Source organism: Grampus griseus (assembly GCF_964374135.1).
Source record: "Grampus griseus genome assembly, chromosome: 2".
In the NCBI taxonomy this organism is placed as follows: Eukaryota; Metazoa; Chordata; class Mammalia; order Artiodactyla; family Delphinidae; genus Grampus; species Grampus griseus.
In genome coordinates, this window is record NC_139018.1 from 9,242,514 (window position 1) to 9,258,176 (window position 15,663).

At 52.2% G+C, this 15,663-nt stretch overlaps 1 protein-coding gene across 1 annotated transcript in view; it reads left to right on the forward strand.

Moving 5' to 3' along the window:
• The first annotated feature begins 6,099 nt into the window (after positions 1 to 6,099).
• SYNE3 (spectrin repeat containing nuclear envelope family member 3) overlaps positions 6,100 to 15,663 on the forward strand; it is a 91,451-nt gene continuing 81,887 nt past the window's right edge. Inside the window, exon 1 of the mRNA XM_082647561.1 lies at positions 6,100 to 6,115. The gene's annotated coding sequence lies outside the window, so the exon portion shown is untranslated. The remainder of the gene's footprint in view (positions 6,116 to 15,663) is intronic.

The window sequence follows — 15,663 nt, forward strand, 5'->3', positions numbered from 1 at the left end:
TGGTGGCACTTGCCGTTTTTCTCTGCGCACCAACTCGACAGCATCAAAGAAGAAAATGAGGATTAAAGTTCTGTGAGATTCCAGGCCAGGTGCCGGGGTCTCGCAGTGCAAGGACTTGTGGCAGTCAGTTCGAAAAGCGTTTGTGCCGCCTGTGTCTGGGGCCAGTTTGCAGCAAGATTCTAAGGTTTGCTGGAAAGAAGCTCCTGCAGTGAAATGGCCTCTGCTGGGGAAACACCAAGCATTGTCATCGAGAGCAACAGGTTTCATACAGGTGTGCGGATCTATTCGACACAAGCCTCGCCAGTGCAGTAGAGGGGCCAGCCATGCCCCAAGTGTGGGTTTCCCCCGAGCAGAGCCCAGCCGATTGCATGGTGATGGGAGTGGCACAAATGCCCTGCCCTAACTTGGGTGCAGAGCCCCCGCTGCCCATCCTGGGCACTCTGCCGATCACACTGAGCTTCTAATATTATCACACGTTCAGAATAGCCAAGCCTGCCGAAAGCAAGGAGCTAGACAAACTATGATCCATCTATACTATGGAATACTACTCAGCAATAAAGAGATATGAACTCTTGATACAGTGACAACCTGGATGAATCAGCAGTGAATTACACTGAGTGAAAATAGCCAGTCCCAAAAGGTTACACATGATTCCAAGGTTATAAATGATTCCATTTATATAACATCCTTCAAACGGCAGAATTGTAGAAATGAGAACAGGTTAATGATTGCCAGGGGTTAAGGAGGGGATGAGGGCAGGAGGAGGGAGCCGCATGAGGGATCCTGTGGCGATGGAAATACTCCGCATCTTGATGGCATCAGTGTCAATATCCTAGTTATGATATTGTACCAGCTACTTTTGCAAGATGTTACCATTGGTGTAAACGAGGTAAAAGGCACCGGGGACTCTCTCTGTATAATTTAATACAACTTTATAATCTACAATTACCTCACAATTACAATAATCTACGATTACCTCTATAATCTACAATATCTAATTAATTAAAAACCACTTAAGATGTTCCTTAAGCAAAAACAGAGAGAATAGATGGGCCCGCTCACTGATGAGCGGAATATAGCAAGGCTCTTTCAGAAGGATTTTATTTTTTAGGAATAAAGATGGCGACTTTACCTTAACATTTTTATTTCTGTTATTACTCATTCCTTGGAGTATAATAATAGTAGTGTTTAACAGTCATGCTAAATGACATTATTATCCAGTACAATCAAGATTCACATTGTTTTTTAAATTGGGAGGAGTAACTTAGAGATGATCTTTTCCAGTTCTCTCATTTCACAGATTCAGAGACTCAGAAGTGACCCAAAGTTACACAGCTAATTAGCAGCATTAACAAGGGCTAGAACCCAGTCAACCCAGGATCCAGTCCTGTGCTTCCGACGCACGTCATATTTTTATTTTATAAAAGCAGCACAATTCAGAAAGAGAGAGACAAATACCATATGATATCACTTATATGTGGAACCTAAAATATGCTACAAATGAATTTATCTACAAAACATAAACAGGGGGCTTCCCTGGTGGCGCAGTGGTTAAGAATCTGCCTGCCAACGCAGGGGACACGGGTTCGAGCCCTGGTCCGGGAAGATCCCACATGCCGCAGAGCAAGTAAGCCCGTGCGCCACAACTACTGAGCCTGCGCTCTAGAGCCTGCGAGCCACAACTACTGAGCCCACGTGCCACAACTACTGAAGCCCGCGCGCCTAGAGCCCGAGCTCTGCAACAAGAGAAGCCACTGCAATGAGAAGCCCGCGCAGCGCAACAAAGAGTAGCCCCCGCTCGCCTCAACTAGAGAAAGCCCGCGCGCAGCAACAAAGACCCAACGCCGCCAAAAATAAATAAATTTATTTTTTAAAAAAAACAGAAACAGACCCACAAGCATAAAGAACAGACTTGTGGTTGCCAAGGGGGGATGGGGGAGGGGTGGATTGGGAGTTTGGGATTAGCAGATGCAAACTGCTATGTATAGAATGGATAAACAACAAGGTCCTACTGTATAGCACAGGGAACGATATTCAGTATCCTGTGAGAAACCATGATGGAAAGGAATATGAAAAAGAATGTATATATATATGTATAACTGAATCACCTTGCTGTACAGCAGAAATTAACACGTTGTAAATCAACTATACTTAAATAAAATTAATTTTTAAAGCAGCAGCATAATTCGTGTATGTAGCGGAACAGCCTGAATTACTCCAGTTACCGTGCTCAGTGCTTGAGATGACTGCCATCCGGCAGGGGTGCCCTTACTCAGTTACTGGGTGGCAGCTGCCAGTGGGGAAGGCAGCCGACTCAGGTTGACAAACCAGGCTGGTGCATCCGCTCACCCTACGAGCACACAGTAGGACTGGAGGGGGAAAAGACAGACTAACACTAGGAGAATTGGCAAAGGAGGAAACAAAGAAGGAAGCAAATGAGAGCAGAGCCAGGATGAGAACCAGCTGTCCACGCCCAGATTGGGATATCTCTGATGAGGCGTCACAGAAATGGCTACCCCAGTGCAAGCTTTTCATCTATGCTTAGCCAAGAGCACTAGGTAAGTCGTCACCAAGGGGGAAGCCAGGCTAGGGATGGAGAAATGGAAACATAAATTTCCAGAACACCAATGACCACCCTTGGACCCTGGGCAGGGTCCTTCCTTCCTGCCCTCTTGCCTCAGTTTACCCATTCGCACATGAGGGGTTGAATTAGTCAGAAGAGCCATTTCCTTGTTATCTTTCTGTAGAGACTGAACACACAAACAACTAAGAATCACACAAACTAAGACTTGAGGATTGCTGTTGAAGCTAGCTAGCCAAGGCAAATGTGAAACAGACCTGAATAACCTCCCCAGGCCTTTTAAATTGGCCCCTGCTTCCAGGTGAGTGGTGGTAGAGATGCTGGCCACAGGGGAGAGACGTGGAGAAAGAACAAAAAATTTCACTCTTGGGGAGACTTTTCAAACGTTGCACAAACAACCCCCATCGCCAAATGAGTCAGTTTCCAAACGGCATCATTTTAGGGCCTCCTTGTGGCTCCTTCTCTGGGCCACGTCTGAAAGGGAGGCTGGGTGGGGTTTCCTGTGCTCAATTGCAGAGATGACAGAGGGGCTCTCCCGCCTGCCTTTGCCAGAATGTTCTTTCCAGATAAGCTTTCATTTCCACTCCTTTCTGTAGCAGTGGGTAATGCTGAAGACGAAGTTTTTATAGCCTTCCTACTTGCAAACTCCCCCATTCTCCCGCATTGTTTATTCAACTTTTTTCCCTTCCACGTGGACTTAGTGCTTGAGATGACTGCCATCCGGCAGGGGTGCCTCAACTCAGTTACTGGGTGGCAGCTGCCAGTGGGGAAGGCAGCCGACTCAGAGAGGTTATCAAACAAGGCTGGTGCATCCGCTCACCCTACGAGCACACAGTAGGACTGGAGGGGGAAAAGACAGACGAAAGACTGCCATCTAATGAACAAAAAGGAAGCGCCTGTTTTTATGTCAGGCTTAAGGAAAGCAATGGAGGACTATACTGAAAGCACTAGGCCCTGTAAGGGTCAAGCTAATAATAAAACTAGTAACGTCTGCATGGTATTTTGCAGTTTATACAATATTTTTATCCCATGTATTCTCACCTATGAAATGTTATTGCTATCGCCATTTAACGGATGGGAAAACCAAGGTTCTAAGAGGTTACCCGGCTTGCTAAGGTTCCCTCAGTCAAGCAGCAGAGCTGGGCCTGGGATTTGGGTCTCTCAGCTCTGACAGGTGCTCTGTAGTGAGAAGAACAGTCCATCTGTGTACCACACTACCCTGTTCAGGCTACAGCCCCTTGGACACAGAATCACTGCCCTGTGACCTCCTTTCGGGTGATCGTCCGAAAGAATGACTCATTCTTCTCCATATTCCCAGGGACTAGCACATAGTAGGCGCTCAGGAAATGTCTGATGAAAGACTGAATAGGGAATTCCCTGGCGGTCCAGTGGTTAGGACTCTGAGCTTCCACTGCTGGGGGCCCAGGTTCAATCCCTGGTTGGGGAACTAAGATCCCACAAGCCACATGGCTCAGCAAAAAAAAAAAAAAAAAAGACTAAATAGCTGTTTCCCAGGAACCACAGTGATCCTACTATCTCCAGAGCAGTTCACGTGAGCTGGGTGCTCACAATACCAGGCACAAAACCATTCAAGAGAGGTTGTTACTATTAGACCCATTTAACAGAAGAGGAAGCTAAAGTTGAGTAATGAGCTGAAAGTCGTTAACTTGGGCAGTTTGGCACCAGAGCCTGAGCTCTTGACTCCCCACTGCGTCAAACTGTCTCTCACTGCAGGAAACTGACTTGAAGGGCCTCACCCTTTCAGGAGCGTTGGTGGATCTGTCTTCATCCTCGTGCACATCACCTGACCTGTTTCCGTCATGAGAGAACTCAGGAAACTTTTCTTAATTAGCTGGGAGATCTTTGCAGAGATTTCACGAGCAGATACATATGACCGCATTTGGAAAAGCAAAGCACATTATCCAGATGCCCAGTATTATAATAATTGTTGACCTCTGTCTGTACCTTCAGCTAGACTGCTGCAACCCCAAAGCCTGCAGCAGCGTATCAGCTGGAGTCAGGATGATAATGACAAACATAACTGGACACCTCGAACAATCAAAGGGCAAGGATGAAAGAGGCCCTTTGTGTGTTATCTCCTCTGACCCTGTGAATAATTATAACTGAGTGAATGGGTTCTGAGTTAAGGAAGTGTGGCTGACACTCGCATTCAGCTCAGGCTAGGTCTACCCAGCGGTAACGCTGAGCTTTGGCATCCTTCTACGTTGCCCTGCATCTGGAAAACACACGCACACACACACACACACTATTACTATCTGGTCCTGCTTTACAATTTAATCTTTCTCTTAGGACGCTGATTTCTACACTGATTTATTCAACAAACATTGGTAGAGGGCTGGCCAGCCTCACTAAGGAGCCAAAGAGGAAAACACCCTCTGGGAAGCATTAGATTTGGGACATTTACTTAACTCTTCATCTGCAAAATGGGCGTAGCCACACCTGAATTGTGAAGACTGGAGTCCACGTGGTACAGAGTTCTGCAAGTTGTAGCCTTCGTGAGCGGCTCTCATCCCCAGCCAAAGGAGGCGGACCCGATCGTGCAAACCTGTGATTACTCGGATAAAGATCGGCGCTGAGGTGGGGGACAGTCCAAAGGCCTGAATGTGCTGGCAGCACAAAATCAGAGGCAGATAAGATTTAGACTCTGCTGTAAGGTTAAAGACTTGGAGTCCCTGGATCAGGGGTTTGCGAACGCGTGGGAGGAAGTGTCCGCTGGGGGGCGGGTCCCGCGGGGAGACCGAGGGGAGGCACATTCTAGCGCCTCGGGTTTATAGGAGGTTGTTTACGGGTGGGATTCACATTCCTCGTGACTCACTCCCCTCGCCTCCCCTCGGCATCCTGGGGGTCTCCCGTCCGAGCCGGGGGCGCGAAGATCCCTCGCACGGTGGCTTCTGGGACTGTGGGGTGGGAGGGGCCGGATGGGGCGCCCCCTCTGTCAGGCTGGCTGATAAGTGTCACTTCCTCCTCGGATTTCGCGCCTCCGGGAGGGGTGCCCCTGCCTTTGCTCCCATCTCGGCTCCCAGAGGGCAAGACCTCCCAGGTCCCCAGCCTCCTCCCCAAGGCTTGACGCACAGAGGAAGTCCGCAGATCGAACTTTCCCCCGGGGCGCGGCAGCTCCGCGCCACCCCCAAGGATGAGACCCGGGCGGAGGCAGGCGCGGGGCGGGGCTCGGGGCGGCTCCCGAGCCGGAGAGGGCAGCCCCGGGCGCGGGGCCTGGGGTGAGGGTGGCGACCCCCCACGGCAGCGCTCCTTCCGTCCGCCGGACTGGGGCCGAGCCTCGGGGGCCTCCGCCGAGCGCGCGGAGCCCGGCGCGTCCCTCTCTCGTCCCGCCACTTTGGCGGGGCCTGGGGGCGGCTCCCTTGGCGGGTCCCCAGAGGACTGGGCGGGGCGGGGGCGAGTGTCCGGGTCCCGCCCCGGCCCCGCCCAGCCCGGAGCCTCTCCGGACGCAGGGAGGGGTAGGGCGGTTCTGCCCGGAGTGCACGCGGCACCGCGCTCCTGCAAGCTCCCGGCCGGGTAAGTGGCTCGGGGCCGGGAGGCCGGGACGGGGACCGAGAGGGTCGGGTCCTCAACCCCCCGGCCCAGCCATGGCGCGTCCCTCAGGGATCGGGGTCGCTGAAAGTCAAGGGGACCCGGGGAGGCGCGCCCGGCTCGGGGGCGGGGGCCCTGGCGTGACAGCTGCGGGCGGGCGGGTATTTTTAGTTTAAACCCAACCATTTCCTGCCGCCTGCGAAATCCCCTAGCCTTTCTGCTCCGCAACCCTGGAGGTTCGGTCCCCAAGAAAAAGCCCTTAAGTCCAGGGCAGCGCGTCCCCGGAAGGCCGGGCGCCGCCTCCAATCTTCGCTCTGCCTCCGCTTGGGGCGAGCGGACCTGTCGCTGCGAGCTCGCGCCGCCGCGTGTCCCCGGACCGGGCGGTAAACGCCGGCGGGAATAGCCGCTCCGGGCGACCACGAGCTCGCTCCGTAGTGCCTGAGAGAGCCCAGAGCCCACGGTAGGAAGAGGAAGTCGCACCGCAGGCAGGATCAGTTTCCTTCAGAACCCCCGGCTGTGCAGCCTTGCGCAAGCTTCTCAGCCTCTCTGGGCCTCATCCCACATCTCTAAAGAAGGGGAGAGTGAGGGCAGAAACCTCTTGTAGGGCCTAAGGAGCCCCGAAGGGATGCTGACTCTTCTTAGAATCTTCAGATCTTGACTCCAAACAGTGGATCTGGTGGACGTGGCCTGTCGGTCATCCCAGGAGCAGTGAGTGCCCAGTGCAGCCCACTGACCTCCGCTTCAAAACTCTAAGGCGGGGAACTCCAGCTGCGGTGGGGTGATAATAAATGTTATTGTTTTATCACTTTGGCCCTGAAGCTCTGGCCCAAGGCTGCCCTGGGACCCTCTCCCTGGTTCCTCCCGGCACTAATGAGGGGCCTTTTACAGCCAAGGGCTGCCAGTGGGGGAGCCTGATGTGCCCGGGGTGGAGGGCGGGGGGCATGCCTCGTTTCACATGAAGGAGGGCAGGAGGAGACAGTGGGGAAAAGTGACTGTCCTCCCAGTAAAGGGAGCATGTCACAAAATCGTTGCCCTTCTGAGCCTGACAGGACAGCCTCCTTCATCCAGAGGAAACAGGTCCAGAGAGGGGGAGTGATTGGTCCAGAGAGGGGGAGTGATTTGCCCAGAGCCACACAGCCAAAAACAGAACTTGTCTCTTGAAGGGTCCAGCCCTGCCTCCTGCACAGCCGGGACAGCCAACAGCTATCAGAGGTCAGAAGCTGGGAGGCAGAGGGGGAGTGCACTGTGCCAACAGGCTGTTTTGCCCTGTTTCCTGTAACCATGCCCCAGCGGAGCTCTCTGACACGTGTGGGTCTGTGCATTCCTCAGGCAGCCGGCCACAGCTGTGCCAAGCCTGCTGGCCCTGGGGCATCATTTGCAGCCAGAGAGGCCCCTTGGAGGGCAGCTGGAGGGGGTGTGGGCTGCGAGGGCTTATTTCTGGAACTCATTCCTCTCGCTGGGGTTCCTGAGGAGGGGACCCGAGGATTTGCTGGCGGCACTGAGGGGAGTGGTGGGAATCTGGGCTCAGGTTTCTGCCCCAGGGTGCAGGCTGGCCTCTAGCCCACGCAGGCACCCTTCAGGGGAAGTTTGAGTTCCTTCTGTCTCCTCGGGAACAAACCTCTAGCCCGAGTGTTTTGCATGTTTTCCCACAGCCAGGGACCTGTCCTTGCCTGGGTGGCCACTCTGCCTTGTGATGCAGAAACCTGGGGCGGCGACTGTTGGGGGAACGTGGCTTAGCTGCAGGGTGACCTCCATTCTGGGGAGGCAAGACCGGGCAGGTCCAGCACAACCTCCAAAGTGCCCTGGAGCCCCTGGGTGCCCAGTGGGCAGTAGGGCCTCCCGTATTGCTCCGCTGTTAGAAATGAGGGTGGACGTCAGACTAGCTGTTCCAGCCCTGCCTTAGCCTTTTCCCAGCTGGGTGATCGTGGAAACGTTACTTCACCTTTCAGAGCTTCAATTTGCTTCCCCACGAGAAGGGATGACCATAGCGCCCGCTGAGAGAATGAAATGGGACTTCTCTTCAACAGTGCGGTGTCAGCCTCAGCACATGGGAGCAGGTGTCACATTTTGGGGTGATGGGGTCTGGTTAGGACACCTGAGTTTCCTCCCCCTCAGTTCCACCCTCTCCCCCTCTGTCTTGATGTCCCCATGTCTGTCAAATGGCAGGTGGCCTTGATCATCTCCCTCCGAGCTCTTCTGGCACTGAAAGCTGGTCCTTGACCCAGGCAGAGATTTGAGAGGCACCAGCAGGGGACTCCAGGGGACTCCGGGCTCTTAGGCAGCATTTCCTGTCTCTCACCTCCTAGGATTCTGACCACAGGCAAGGCTGCCACTCCTGGCCCAGGGACAAATGAGGAGAGAGACTCAGAGGCCAGGAGTGGTGGAGTCAGGATTTGAACTCGGGGCTTTTTTATTCATTCCTTTTCTTTCCTCCTTCCCCTTCTTCCTCTTCTTGTTTTTAACTGAAGTATAGTTGATTTACAATGTTGTGTTAATTTTTGCCGTACAGCAAAGTGATTCAGTTATACATATATATGTACTCTTTTTTAAAAAATTTTATTTATTTAATTTTGGCTGCATTGGGTCTTTGTTGCTGCGCGCGGGCTTTCTCTAGTTGCAGTGAGCGGGGGCTACTCTTCGTTGCGGTGCGCGGTCTTCTCATTGCAGTGGCTTTTCTTGTTGCGGAGCACGGGCTCTAGGCACGTGGGCTTTAGTAGCTGTGGCACGAGGGCTCAGCAGTTGTGGCTCACGGTCTCTAGAGCACAGGCTCAGTAGTTGTGGCACACGGGCTTAGTTGCTTTGTGGCATGTGGGATCTTCCCGGGTCAGAGCTCGAACCCGTGTCCCCTGCATTGACAGGTGGATTCTTAACCACTGAACCACCAGGGAAGTCCTATATATATATTCTTTTTTTTTATATTCTTTTCCATTATGGTTTATCATAGGATACTGAATATAGTTCTCTGTGCTATACAGTAGTACCTTGCTGTTTATCCATTCCATATATAATAGCTTACATGTCCTAACCCCAGCCCCCACTCCATCCTTTCCCTAGCCCCCTCCCCCCTGGCAACCACAGGTCTTGAACTCAGGGCTTTTGACTTGATGCTCTTCACTCCACCACACTGCCTGTCTCAGACAATACAAGGACAGTGTTATACGTCAATTATCAGGAGGACATTACTGATGAGGCAGGATCCAATCAACATTAAGACATTGGCATTTGCTGGAAGAAGTGGATTCCAAAGTTGTTTTTTTTTTTCCTGTAATATCTAACAGTAGCCCAGCTGGATCACAGAGAGAGGAACCTGGGAGGAGCCGATGGAAGTTGGGGAACTGTCTGTCCACCCTCTTGGCCCCTACCCACCGTCCAAGGAATCTTTGCTTCAAGACTTAAGGATGAATTCCCTGGCAGTGAGAAGCCAGGAAGGAGATGGGGGGACGGGCGGTCCTGGCAGCAGAAGCCTTGATTTTGTCATCATCAAAACAGAGTTAAGGGCTTCCCTGGTGGCGCAGTGGTTGAGAGTCCGCCTGCCAATGCAGGGGACACGGGTTCGTGCCTCGGTCCGGGAAGATCCCACATGCCGCGGAGCCACTGGGCCCGTGAGCCATGGCCGCTGAGCCTGCGCGTCTGGAGCCTGTGCTCCGCAACGGGAGAGGCCACAACAGTGGGAGGCCCGCGTACCGCAAAAAGAAACCAAACAGAGTTAAGAGGCCCCAACACCTTCCTGTGGGGTTGCTGGGAGGATAAATGAGACAACTGGGGACAACACTCAGCAGACTGCCCAGCATGGTGGGGACACACCAGAAAGAGGCGCTATCATGGTTTTATTGTTACTAATCCTCCTAATGTCGCTGCAACAATGTAGCGTGGCCTGCACCTCTTGCCTGGATTTCTAGGCCGCAGATCTGGCAAAGGGAATCCTAGCATACCCAGAATACTTTGAAAGACTCAGGGGAAAGGCAGAGGCTGCTCAGGAAATTCGAAAGGTCAAAACACGAGCACACTGACATGAGTTGATTAACATATATACATCCCATGTAACATATACATGAGATGTAAAATGGTGGCAGAAAGCGGGAAGGTGATTACTTTAAATAAAAGTCAAGTGTCACCTTGGGCTGGGGGGAGAGGAGATTGGGCTTGAGAGGGTCATGGTGTGGGGGGCGGGGTTATGAGGGAATTCACCTTGTAATTACTTGTGAGTACAGGTATGTTTCATGCACCCCTCTATACCTAGATCCTGTTTCATAAAGTTAAGCAGGTTTAAAAAAAAAAAAAGGCAAGGGAATGATAATGCAAAACCAAGGTGGCCATCTTTGGTGCGGGAGAGGGTACAGGGTCAGCCTGCTCCATCCTCAGTGGGCTCCACTGTTTCTGTGGGCTCGTGGGCATTATTTAAAAATATTTTTATGCTTCATCACTTGCAAATAAGAAACATATATACATATACAATGTATATAATATGTAGATGTAATACATATATAATGTAATACAATATATATTCCATTGTTTATATATCAAATCGTACATACAGGTAAAATTAGAAGGTAATATAGAGCATTTTCACAAGGCTGTCTTAGAAAATCACACTCTTCCCAGAGATTCAAATGTTAATCTGCCTGGGTTTAAAAAATGGAACCAACACAAATCGTGTTGTATAACAGACCATGGTTTCTCATTCAGTAGAGGTAGTCTCCCTCTTCTGAAGTCATAACAAAAGAGTGACTTTCACACTCTACCATCTCAGTTGATTCAACAGGGTTTTTTAAGTCCTGGCCTCATGATTTATGCTTCTGAAATCAGAAAATCCTGACGTATTTGAGCTGGGAGGAACCTCAGGTCCCCTGGACCCATCTGCTGGCTTTACGGCCGAGGGAATGTGAGGCAGGTAGTTAGAGAAGACAGTTCGCTCTGTGCTGCTACACGTATGTGACTCTCATCAGGACACCACCCACCACACCTGTGCTGCTACTCCTACTAGTACTACAAGGCAGGGAAGTGGGTGGTATATCTGAGATTAAACCGATGCGATCGTTTCAATTTTAGAAAGTCAGAAGAGAGCTACAACAAGCGGTGACCACAGCACTTCCAGGACTTACGCGGACAGAAACATACAAGCAGTGCCTTTCCTCCTGGAAGCCCTCTTAGGGTTCCTCCTACTCTTCGCAGGGCATGCTGGATATATTTATAAGTTATCAAAGCAATTTTGTGCCATGGATATGGTGATCCCCAGTTTTCAGTCGGGGAAACACGTTCAGAGAGGTTCACCGTCTTGCCCCAAATCAGGTGACAGGTAATTGATGAGGCAGGAGTTTCACCCCAAGGGAGCACTAAAGAGACGAGAGACTGTTTTAAGTGTGCTGTGTGAGAGCACACCCTTCACTCCTCAGATGCCGAAGCCCACCGTGGCCGCTGGTTGAACTCTAAGTCAAGAGTTTTATTTGAGATCTGGAAAGGGCTGAGCCCCTCCCAAGTGACATTTGCTGAAATAATGCAGCAGGGCTGACTCACTGGGGGAGACTCTTTCCTTGCTGTTGCAAAGAGCTGGCCTCTCTGTGATGCTAGGAGGCGCCCTCATTCACAGACCTGTTTGACCTTCACCTGGGCGGGTCTCCGTTTCCTGCCCTTTAAAAAGGGAGATTGGAATTAGGAGATCTCTAAGGTGCCTTGAAGTCTGAATGTTTCCTCACATCCAAGAACCACAGCCTCACAGTAGGTATTTGGGGACCGTCAGTATGGCCGCTGCAGTCTGCCCCCCTGCCCCTCCCAGGAGGGGTCAGGTCACTTAATCAGGTGATTCCCTGTGTATCTGCCTCCAGTGCCCCCCCCCCGCTCCGCCCCCTTGCTCTAAGGATTAAGTCCCAAGCCTCCAGCCTGGGAGGAGGCTCATGTTTCCCACCTCCAGACTGTGCTCCAGAGGTTACCTCTGCCCAGCTGTTGCCTCCCCACCAACACCTGGCTAGACATCACCTCCTCCTAGAAGTCTTCCTCAACTACCCGGTCAGGGTTGGTGATTCCGTTTTCATGGTCTCATTGCGCTTTGCAAGTGATAGGTAGCTTTCAGTTTTCTTGTTGATTTCCTGCTAGATTATGACCTCCTGGAGGGCAGGGATAGAGGATTATTTATTCCCACATCCCAACCAGAAAGAGCTTATTATTATTTTCATTATTATTATTTAGCGAAAAGCCTTTACGGTTTAAAACAGGATCTTACAAACTTGAGGGGAGCTGATGTTCACACCACCCCTGAGTGTAGCGGTCAGGGCACACGCTAATAATTCCCAGGACACAGAGGAGAAAGGTGACCCGAGGCTGGGGAGAGAAGGTGTCACACGCCTTCTCTCCCTTTGTGGCCCTCTTCAGGGGACTTTCTCCTTGGAGAACCGTCCATTTTCCTGGACTCTCCGGGGGCCGGCCCTGGAACTCTGGACACGTCTCTCGGCCTCTCTGGGACTCAGACCTGTCGTCTGTTCTCTCCTGTTCATGCCCAGCGTTCGGCGGTCTTCCTTCTTGCTCCTACCCCTGCGTGAAGCGTGCCTCCCCCAGGCCTTTCCATGGCTGCTCCTTCTTTTCTTGGAAATCTCACCTCACAGTCACAGCCTCCAGGGGGTCATCCTGCCCACCAGTAATGCCCATCCCATCCCCTGCCCCTCTCTACCATGTCCTTATCTCCCTGTTTTATTGTCTCTCTAGCACTTAACACTACCTGAAATCATCTTAGTTATTTATTTACAATCGAGTTTAGTTAGCTTCTGTCTCATCTACCTGAAAACTCCAGGAGGGTGAGACTGTTTTCCTGTCCCCAGAGCAGCCTGGCCATAGTAGCTGCTCAACACGTATTTACGGAACGCAAGAATGAATGGATCAATGAATGAATGAAAATGTCTAAGCTGATGGGCTGGATGGGATGCCGTGAGCCCCCTTGCCTGGTTTGTCATGTCAGTTAACATCTGTTCAGCCCTTACTGAAGCTTCTCTGCATTTTCTCTCTTTACCTTCACAACGATTCCATGACGTGTGCTCTGACAGTCCTGTTTACAGCGAGGTTAACTCACCTGTCCTCAGCCAGCTCGCAGTGAAGTTAAGAACTGAACTCAGACTAATTTATCCCAGAGCTCATGCAGGTCTACACTGGCCTTTCCATGCTGGGAGTGCATTGGGCAGGACGCGGTGAGTCAGACCCAGGACTCAGGCCTCCTTACTAGGCTTCTAGTTCTTTCTCTGCAATCCCCAAAGGCTCTCACACTGCCAGGCCATTCCTCAAAGGAAATCCTCTCTGTGTGGCGAGTGTCATAGGGGTTCAGGAATGCCACGGGTTCCCCAGAGCTGGGGCCCACCCTGGAGCATCCTGCCCTGCACACGCCATTTGCTAGCTCGGACCCAGGGATCTCCACCTGCGGCTGGCTCACCAGCTGTCCGAACTTGGTGACCACGAGCCGGTGGCTGTAGGTTGGATGTGAGCCAGTTGGGGTTGCCAGGTTACATTCCTTTCCTCAGAGCCAGGCTGCCATCGAGCCTGGTTTACGTAATTGGCCTGTTTATCGCTTTGTTGATTTCGAACTCAACTTTGCTCAGAAATAATTTTAGAAAATGGATTTTTTCAAAAGTCCATCTTGTGGTGTCTCATCCCCATTTCCTTCTGGATAAAACCTCCTGAAAGCTTAAGTCTTTGCTCGTTGCTGCTTACTCCCTTGGGGAAGGGAGGAGAGGTCTCCGTAAGTTCCTATATTTGTCCCCTATTGGAATCGGCTCCTGGCTGGAGCCAACTTTGCTTCGGGAGCCATAGAGGCACACGTTTGTGCCAGAGAGCTGGGCCCTTCCACCCTGGAAGCTGCTCTCCTTGGGTAACCGCATTCCTTCAATGCGCTGACTGAGATGGACATGTCCCTGCCCTGGATGGGAGCAGTCTGGTGGGGGGAGGTGGATGCTTTAAACAGACTGTCCCATCCCAGGGACTATGGCTCAGCTCCCAGGCAGCTGGGAGAGGCCCCATGATGGACCCTTTAATTTGTCCTTTTGGGCCTCAGTTCCCTTCTCTGCAAAGTTGCGGGGCACACGTGCTACACTCTTCACCGCGCTTGGTATGTGTGAGCGGGTATCGCAAGCCACAAAACCCCGCCTGGAGCTAAGGGATTGTTAAACGCTAGTGTAGCCCACAGAGCAAGGTGTCACCTGTCTTCCTATGCAAAGGACAGACCTTCTACTTTGCCTGATTTTTCTCTGCTCCTGGGCCTGAGGTGTGGAGCCGGCAGCCTGGAATGGTGACGTCAGACAGACCTGGGCTGAGACCCTGATTCTGCCACCTGCAGTGGGGTCTTGGCAAGTCACATAAGCTCTACGGGCCTGGACAACTCGCTGGTTCAGGGGGTCTGGTCACACCTTCCCTGCAGAGCTGGTGTGAGGGGCAGATGTGATCCCAGGTTTACGAGGCATTCCCAGCTCCAAGCAGGTGCTTGGTCCAGTTCCGGTCTCTTCCTTCTCCAGCCTTCCCGAGCGCTCCCCGTTCCCCCGAGGCGCTCCCTAGCTGGGAGATGACTTTGGTGACAATTGGGGCACTTGGAAGGGAGCTCGGCACTTCCGCCTACCTCGGCCCCAGCACTGGACTTGTTGGGTCCAGCGCAACTGCTGGTGAGTCAGCCCAGGCTCAGGTGTTCTTGGCCGAGGCCCGTCCAGGGGGGGCGTGATGGGCTGGAGTCGACCCAGCCTAAGCCTGTCCCCTTTGGAGGACTCTTATTGGGGTATACAGGGTGCAGACCGCATACCTCAGTCATTCGTTTCCTTCCCAAGGTCCCAGCCATCCCTAATGGCCAATGCAATTTTGTTCTTTCATAGAATTAATTATGGGAAAAAAGTCAATGTCACCACTCCAGGCCCTATTGTCTGACTCCCAGTCTGGCCTCGGGGTCCTTTTCAATACAGCCAGGGAGCTTAAACTAGGTCAGAGCTCTGAGTTTGGACCAGGCGGCTACTAGTAACTGACAGGATGACTGCGGTGCGCTGAGAGCACAGGTGACATAACTCCCTTCTGTCTTCCTCTCCATCTTCCTTTGGACTTTTTCTTTTTTTTTTTTTGCGGTACGCGGGCTTCTCACTGTTATGGCCTCTGCCATTGCGGAGCACAGGCTCCGGACGCACAGGCTCAGTGGCCATGGCTCACAGGCCCAGCCGCTCCGCTCCGCGGCATGTGGGATCCTCCCGGACCGGGGCACGAATCTGTGTCCCCTGCATCGGCAGACGGACTCTCAACCACTGCGCCACCAGGAAAGCCCGGACTTTTTCTTTTTAATCCTTCTGATTATCCTGTGTTCTCATAATCACCTGGGCGCCGCCTTCAGCTAAAGGGTGAGTCTCTGGACCTGGGACTGACTTATCTGTATTTTGTCAAAGCTCCCCAGGTGGTTCTCGGTGCACAGGGATGGTTGCGAAGCACTGGATTTTGTGCAGAGACGGTCTCCGTGTGGAGCTAATCTGGTCTGACACCTCCCTGACACTCGCCCATCTCTCTTTATGTGCTGACCACCAGATAGAGAT